The 9207-nt window shown below is 31.3% G+C and overlaps 2 long non-coding RNA genes across 3 annotated transcripts; one reads left to right on the top strand and one right to left on the bottom strand.

Moving 5' to 3' along the window:
* Nucleotides 1-2602: 2602 nt before the first annotated feature.
* Nucleotides 2603-6123, bottom strand: LOC125211800 (uncharacterized). Of its 2 annotated transcripts, XR_016136464.1 has the most exons (3): nucleotides 5479-5908; nucleotides 3715-5369; nucleotides 2603-2780 (listed from the first exon to the last, which is right to left on the bottom strand). It is a non-coding gene; the product is annotated as an uncharacterized LOC125211800 (long non-coding RNA). The 2 variants fall into 2 exon arrangements; XR_007174567.2 differs by lacking the exon at nucleotides 2603-2780 and having other exon boundaries at nucleotides 4941-5369; nucleotides 5479-6123.
* Nucleotides 4897-8804, top strand: LOC125211801 (uncharacterized). Its single transcript, XR_007174568.2, has 3 exons — nucleotides 4897-5022; nucleotides 7937-7997; nucleotides 8603-8804. It is a non-coding gene; the product is annotated as an uncharacterized LOC125211801 (long non-coding RNA).
* The last annotated feature ends 403 nt before the right edge of the window (nucleotides 8805-9207 follow it).

The raw sequence follows: 9207 nt of genomic DNA, 5'->3' as shown, positions 1-9207 counted from the left end.
GGTGTGGTATAGCACTGAAGGATCTAACTGTTGAGATAAGTCTTTCTTGCTATTTACTGAAATATGAGGTCTCGGTGATTGTTATTTCTTAATCATTGTTGATATAACATTGAGCATACGATATTGATTATGCACTACTTTGATTTATCAAATGGTGCGGATTTTTCGCAATCCAAGAATCATGATATCTTGGGTAGTGGTGATCAATGTCTAGAGGTGCTAGTATTGTTATTGCAATGAATTGTGTGCTGGGTGAGTCCAATTTGATAATATCCTCAAGAGGTGTTCGAAAAAGGTTTTATTATTCAGAAACCCGGCTGGTTGGAATTTATTCTAGAATAATAAATAAAGATTTTGAACTAGACAACTCTTGGAAAAAGATATTAATAAATTAAAGTCAAATAGCAGACTTAAATTAATTAATGGATATTTATATCTTAAACACGAGAAATAATAAATTAAAGAGGTAAAAGCCCGGATTACTCGTAATTTGGGATTGGATGGGCAGTCAATATTATTATACTATAGTGGATGATAATAATATTCTGTTTTGACTTATATTAAATTGGGGCTCAATTTAATTAGTAAAAGTCCAACAGGTTTGGCCCAAGTCCAACCTTCATGAATCCCTAACCTGGCCCACCATAACTCAATATAAAAGGAGATTAGAAAGGAGACTTAATTGAATTTTAATCATTAATTTTCGTGCTCTCCTCTGGGAGTGGACGAAAAATCGGTTTTTGACAAAACTGATATTCTGTCTTCTTTCTAATCAAGTCCTTTTCGATTCTGACAAGCTTTGTCCACCCAAAGGTCATAATCTGAGTTTGGGATACAGATTAGAAGATTTATGGTTGAGTACGAAGATCATTTCATGGAGAAGGCGCAAGCAATCGACGATTCTTTGGAGAATCAGATCGGTAATTCTAAACCGTAGAAAATCATGAATTAGGGTTTTAATTCCTTAAACATGATTTATTTGTGTTCTTGAATGCAATTTGATTTGTTTAACATGTAGATTAATCCCATGATCGGTCAAATAGATCTGTAAATCTGATTTATTTGTGTATGCATGTCTTCCGCTGTGAAGGGGCACCAATCCCCAGCAATGTTCTTTTTCTTGAACTATAAATATATACACATATGCTATACTTCCACTCACTCACTAGGTTATTTTCTATTTCTATTTTTTATTTCTATTGGATTTGTCCCTAGATTTCTAATGGAGTTATTTTATCTATTAGGAGTATTATACATACACAATTCTTTTGTCATAAAAATATCAGATTCAAGTATATAAACTTTTTACTTTATTCTCACACACACGTATACATATAGATATATTTGTACATAAATTTATTGATTCATCATAAATAATCAAATATTATATATTGGAACATTCGCTATTTCTGCTGCTGATTGGGGCTATTTTAGTTGCTTGCTTCACTCTCCCTGTCGAGAAGGTTGGATTCTTCTTTAGTTGTTTATATTTTTCGCTAATGATTTGAGTATCTTTTAGTTCGCTTGACTCTGCTTATTTAGGGGTATTTTTTCAACTTTTGTTTTGTATGTTGCAATGTAGTAAATCTTGGTTGCTTTTGCGCAGTTCATGTTGCTTAGTTTGTGACCCTCCGAATATTATAAATAATATTAGTAGCTTATGTGCAATACATAAATTAGGTTTGATCAAATATGTACTATATACGCACGGACTAAGCTCCATGTATACGTGTGTGTGATAATAAATTAAAAAGTTTATATACTTGAATCTGATATTTTTATAATTCCCGTGCTATGCACGGACTAAGATATTTTCAAAACAATTAAGTACAAATAAATTTACTATAGCTCCGTGCAATGTACTATACGTGTTTGATCAAATATGTACAATATACGCACGGACTAAGCTCCATGCATACGTGTGTGTGATAATAAAGTAAAAAGTTTATATACTTGAATCTGATATGTTTATTAGCATGGACTAAGATATTTCCAAAACAATTAAGTATAAATTAATCAAGTATAGATGAAATAGATCCACTCACGTCTTCCATAAAATACAAATCCAATTAACCATTAATATCATAATAATTAAAAAAAATATTAGAATCAATCAATTAAAACTAAAAACATCTCAACATAATACATTTTATACAAAAATCTCATGCAAATAAATACACATAGGCATGTAAAAAAAATAAGAAACTGGTCGATCATGATTTTAATGTATAATCACATATGCAATTCAAAAAAAATAGAATTATAAGTTCTATAGGTTAATACATTTAAAGTTTATTCACTTTCTCCAATAAATTAAAAGATCTAAAAACTTTTCATATCTCAATTTTATGAAATGAGTATTTGATTTATAATCTAATATCTACACCTCAAAAATATTGATAATAACATTTTTGTTAGTGCTCCGAAATTCTAATTTTATATATGTATAAATAGATTAATTTAATTCTTTATGTAAAAATAATACTATTAATTAATATTACCATCAACATGATCGTTCAGTAATAAATGTAAATTAAATGTAACCTATCTGTTATCATTCTATATATACATTATATTATAAGAAAAATAAGCTAACAAAAAAAAACTTATTTACCTACCAACTACATTCATTTCTTCCATTTCTCTTCTCAAACAAAAAAAAACCTACTACCATCGCCACCCTAAAATACCATGGCTGCCTGCTTGACTTCCTTTGCCACATGTTGTCTTCAATCTATGAGTTTCTTTTCATGATGGGATATTAGATATGGAGCTCAATTCTTCAGCAAGTTAACATGTTTAAACATAGAAAATGCTAACTTATTATTTTCAAAACATACCTTTTCGCAAAGATTAATTACAAATGACAATAAAATAAATGAAATGAAAATAATGTATAAAACGAATGTGGACTCAATGCTAAGATGATAGAGTAATACAATTATATAAATGAGAGATAATAGATAAATTATTGGAATTATGATATTCATTTATGAAGAATCATATAATTAAACCACTATCAAACAACCATTATCTAATAACGGTTAAAAAAATGGAAAGCCAAAAGGTAAAACATTAAAATTAGAAATAAGAATATATTTATTATATGATGTTATAAAAATAATATTATAAACTATTGTGAAACATTATATACCTTCAAACTTTCTATGGATCAACTAACTTCTCTTACCTTATTGATGATATGAAATCTGATTGTCCAATCTTTTTTTGAGGGATTGATTACATGAAGAGTATCATTCAAAATTTGCTCAACCTGATTATAGTTATTCACTGGTGGTTATAAGCTACATTTAAACCAATACAACTTATAAATTATAAGGAGTAAACTTTTGATCTCCTCTATGTAATAGGAGTAAAAAATAACAGTTGAATCATAACATTAAACACTTTATTAAAAAATAAAAAAAGTAAGCATATTTCTGAGCACAAATTTACTTGAACAACATAGATATAACTCATGAAAAAGGAACCGACATTATTGCTGTAAATCATTTCTCATTTCAATTTACATAACCTAAAAGCAAAAGGACATTGAAAAGAGATAAATACTAAAGCCAAATAAAATAAAAAAGTGCTCTTCCAATATTAGGAACCATGAGGTGTGGAGTAGTGTGACATCCCAATCCTTAAAAAGTTTGAGCAGCAAAATGATTGAATTCTTTCACTAATCTGAAGAGTAAAAAGAGATCAAACCTTGAGCCATTGTTACCAAGGCCATGCAGCTAGACTATAGTAGCCTGGTGTTTCCCTTTAGGCTTAACAACATAAGTCCTCCCAAACCCAATATTCCTTCTAGCTGTTCTACTCCCTGATAATCACAACAAACACTTCAAATTCGAGTCGAAATTAAAAAAAATCAGCATACAAAAACAGAGAACCATACACATATTTCTCAGAAAATGAGAATGACAAAAATCGTAATAGCATTATTATTTCTGTTAAAAATCTTTTCACTTCCTAAATTTATTAAATATCATAAATGTTAAGTTTAACTAAAAGGACGTGCAATAACTTACCTAATATTAATATTATAATTAATTAGGTTATTGAATATTCCCAAAATTATGGTAATGGAATGAGAGTTACAAAAGAGGTGGAGAGGCCATAACCGAGCCATAATTTTTTTTTCAAATATTCCAAAAATTATGGTAATGGAATGGGAGTTACAAAAGAGGTGGAAAGGCCATGACCGAGTCATATTTTTTTTTCATTAATATTACAAAATTTTCATAATGGCAATCTTGTGAATATTGTAACAACCCGAACTTTCGTACCGTATTATTATTATTATTAGCTTAAAGATAAATAATAAGGAATCGTTGTAGTATTTGAAACCTGCCTTTTACGTTTATAATAATTTTTGGAATTATAAATAATAGTTGCTTCGTTCTCAAACGAACAAATCATGTACAACAAAAAGAGTAAATCCAAAATAAAAAATTTATAGTGTTCGGCATATCCATTCGAAGCCCGATAAAATCCTGTTATCTCAAATCCTAATATATATTACAATTAGGGAAAAGTTAACGCAGTCCATTCAATGATTGTACTCATACTCCAAAAAAGTCCGGTACATCATCAGGAATAACTGAGGATGTTATTTGTTTTCCTACACCAAAGCCACGAGCTTGAACCGGGTTTTTCCTCCACCAAACCAAATCAAACAAATACATTAATAAATATCCTAAATAATTTATTTAATACAAAAGAATTAAAAAAAAAAAGGTGAGGCAGATCCTAGAGGATCGATTTTTTTCAGAATGCTGTCAGAAGAATCATATCCTCTGACAAAAAGGAATATTTGGATGAGGATTATGTCAGACCACTTGTCTACCCATATATATATACCAGCCATTTCATTTCACTACCCACCTCCTACCAAACATTTCTCTTCTCCAGAATCATTCCAACGCATCAAGGAAAGGAAGAGGACGTCCCCTCACAAAGGGAGATCCAACAAATCTATTTCACATCTAATAAGTCTTTTTCACTTTTACAAAGGTGAGTACAACAACATCTTACTTCTTTCTCCCACATATTGCAACACTAGATATAAGCAAAACATAGCCCTGCCCAAATTACAAACATGCATCCAACGTATGCTTCTAGGCAAGATTTAGTCTCTGCCAAATAGTACAACTTAATAACTACAGCAAAGAACATAGAAATAGCAACTTGTAGCAAGGAATATAGAAATAGCACTTCCTAGCAAAAAGAACAGAGGCTTATCTTAGACTAAAATATGAATCTGCCGGAGGGACTTCAGGCAGCAAGCTCGGCACTCCGTCGGAGTGCCGACGGTGACAGCCCACGCTCTAAAAATTCGTCACTGTTTCATTCTTTAAAACCTGAAATTTTGAATTTACAAAGTTTCAACATTAAAATTATAATCTTGTGAATGAAAAAAATGAGAGGGAGACAAACTAGATGAACAAGTAACTATGTTGGACACCTTACCTGTCGGAAAACGGCGTCGGTGGCGGAGGTGGTGCATGCCGGCGGTAAAAGGGGGAAAACCGAGAGAGGGGGGGAAGAGGGAGGCCGCTGCGGCGAGCCGCTATGCTCTCAGCCCCGACAAATCGGGAAGGGGGTCGGCGTCGGCGGCTGGGGCTGATTCGAGGCGGTGGTGGCGTGACGGCGGGCCTGAGGTCGACGGCAGCGGAGTGGGGGGAGACGGAGATCTGTAGAGGAAGAGAGAGGGGAAAGAGAGAAAAGAGGGAGAGAAGAGAAAGACGACAAGGAGGAGGGAACACCGACGGAGGCGGCGGTGGCTTCGGCGGATCGGCTGGTCGACGGAAACTCCGATTTGGGGGAGAATTTCTCTAATTTGTGATTTGGGGAAGAAAGGGGCTGATTTAGTGAGAGGAGGAGAGAGACCGATAAGTAATAGTATATCCAAGGGAAAAAAGTATATTGAGAAGGTATATTTTTTATTTACATTCTCAAAAAAATTATTATACCTTCTTACAAAGTAATGGACTCCAGAAAAAGGGAAAGAAGGTAAATTGAAAAGACAAACAAAAATAACTAACTTTTTACCTTTTTTTTTTATTAAGAAGAGTTAAAGATACCTTCTTAAAATGAAAGGAGGTAAAGATACCTTTTTAAAATGAAGAGTGAACTACATAAATGGTACCTGATCTTTCACTTTCGCACATAAATGGTACCTGATCTTGATTTTATATCATTTTTGGTACCCAGTGACAAAAATAACCTAGGTACCAAATATGTGATTTTTTTTTCATGGAGGATATTTTTGAAAATTTTCATTTAATAGTACCAAATATGTGATTATTTTTTCTTCCTTCTCATTTCTCTTTTTCTTCTTTAGTTTCTTCTTCTTTCTTTTTTCTTCATTTTCTTCTTTCTTTTTAGTATTTTATCTTCCTTTCTTTTATCTTTTTTCTCCTTAGTTTATGTTTCTTCTTCCTTCTTTTTTCTTCTTTCTTTTTAGTGGTTTATACATACATCTAATTGCATTCATAATATAAACAAAAAATAAAATACTTAATTAAATTAATTATTTAAAATAATTAAATCAATTGAATATTTTTTATTAAATTATTTTATACTCATTTTAAGGTTGAAACACCTAACTACAAATATTCAACTTTTTATATCATTATGAATACAATTCACAATGTTAAATTTTTATTAAGGTTATATTGAGTAGTTACTAATTTAATGTAAAATAATAATAATAATTATTACATAATATTATGTGATTGATAATTTATATAATTATACTACAATTATTTATTAATTACTATCAGTTTTTAGTATTATAACAATAATAATCTATATTGATTAGTTACTAATTTAATGTAAAATAATAATAATAATTATTACATAATATTATGTGATTCATAATTTATATAATTATACTATAATTATTTATTAATTACTATCAATTTTTAGTATTATAATAATAATAATTAGATATAATTATAACTATATTTATATTTAAGTATAATATTAACAATGGATATTAATATTAATATTGATTAATAATAATAGTATAAAGAATTAGGAGAATGAGAGAAGATATTATAATATCACTTTTGGTACTAATTTTATGTTTGCCCAAAATACCCTTTATGACATAAATGGAAACATATTTGTTTAAAGGGCAACTTGGGAAGAAAATTGCATCAGGTACCAAAAATGTGATTTATAGGTACCAAAAACGATATAAAATAAAGATCAGGTACCATTTACGTGCGAAAGTGAAAGATCAGGTATCATCTATGTAATTCACTCTAAAATGAAAGAAGGTAAAGATACCTTCTCAAAATGAAAGAAGGTATATTACCTCCTCAAATACCCCTTCCCTTGGAGAATAAATTTTTATGTAGAAAAGATAAATATAGTAGTTATATCCCTTTATCTCTTCATTTATCCTTTTCCGTGGAGATGCTCTAATGGAGTATATGGGCTAATTTCATTTTAGAATTGGGGGTGCTTTTTTTCCTAATTAATTGATGGGCCAATAATTTAATTAGAGTTGTTAATTTCTAATTTGGTACTGAGATTGTGGGCTAGTTCAGTAGGCTAGAATAATTAATTACTATGCCAAGAATTATCAAAGAGCAAGAAGAATTGTTGGACTGGATGGAATTAATTTTTAAAGGATTTTGGATGGAAGAATAAATTGGTTAAGCAACCTAAAATAATTACTTGCGATCCGAGTTGTTATAACCATGCGTAAAATTTGTAGTAGTGTATGAAATTCCAATTTAGTCGGAGCTCAGGAATAGCGAAAGGAGTACTAAATAATAATATATGAGTTTTAGAATTTTCTAGGATAAGTGAAATAAGAAAAGAGAATTAATTGAGGCATACATTTCTATTAAAGTTTAAGAATTTCTTGAAGTCTGATTAGTACATCATATTATATTGTTTTGTTTCCAAAAAGGTTATCTTTGCAAGTTAAAGTCGGAGCGAGAATTTCAAGTTAAGGAAATTAAACGAATGAGGTGAGCTTTCTTATACTAAAAATACAAATTATATTTTGTGAAAACTCGAACACATGTTCGTGATTTTAATGATGTTGTCTTGCCATAAATGTTTTGTGTATGCTGCCTATCTGTTGGCTAAGGCCAAGTGAATTATGAATGATGATATATAAGTCGAATTCGGGTCCCAGTGAGGGTGGTGTCCCCACTCGGACTAGTGTATACGGGATACCTCTGACCGTGAACGGACGACAGAGAAGGTGACCGTGGAAGGTGGCCACCTTCCCGGCACAAGGATACCTCTGACCTGTTGGGCAGAGAAGGTGACCGTATGAGAACACCATCTCAGCGCCACAAGGATGCCTCTGACCTGTTGGGCAGAGAAGGTGACCGTATGAGAATACCATCTCAGCGCCACAAGATGATCAGATATGGCTAAGTACAGAAAAAAGGGGCTGCAGCCCAATGTGATTATTTTTAGTAAGCTCGGATCTTTTCAATAAAACCCTGAGTGTTACTGTGATAATGGCATGACAATATTTTTAAATGTATATGTGTATTTTTTTTGGCAATGTGTTCACTGAGTACTTTTGTACTCAGCCCTGCATATATTTCTAAATATGCAGGTTAAGCGGTGACGACGAGGGGTGATGTTGAGCAGGGATGGCGAATGTGTTTCAGTTTGATAAATGCTTTGATGCATCGTGTCTCCATACACGGTGTCATTCTCTCTTGACTCTTCCGCTGCAATGTAAATAACAAACTTATATTCTTTTGTATTACGCACTCTAATATATTTTTACAGTTATTCCAATTTAATTTCGTTCATTCCAGTTTTGTTGAGATTCCCCTTTCTTTCTCGCTTCTTTAATCCTCTCCTAGTCACGATAAACCGCGTTTGCTATCCTTAGCAAAGTGCGGTCGTGAAAAATATTCCCAAAACTCCCCCTTTATATATTGTATAGATTAGTTAATGGAATTACCGGTTACTGTTACGCTGATTAGAATAATTGCACATAATTTATTAATGGAATAAACGAGTAGGCTAAGTAGAATATCTGAAAAAATTTTAAAATAATGATTGGAATTATTACTTCAATATTATGAGTCTTATGAATGTTTATTAAAATAATATCGTATGTCATAGCTAGGCTACATAATTTTATGTTATTTGTAAAAATTCATCGAGCAAATTATATGGTAAAATATACTTTTTGGTCCACAGATTTTT

Source organism: Salvia hispanica, chromosome 3 (assembly GCF_029641045.1).
Source record: "Salvia hispanica isolate PSC_SH4W2 chromosome 3, Shi_PSC_v1, whole genome shotgun sequence".
In the NCBI taxonomy this organism is placed as follows: Eukaryota; Viridiplantae; Streptophyta; class Magnoliopsida; order Lamiales; family Lamiaceae; genus Salvia; species Salvia hispanica.
The sequence above is the reverse complement of the archived record's forward strand: the minus strand, read 5'-3'. Positions and strand labels throughout refer to the sequence as shown.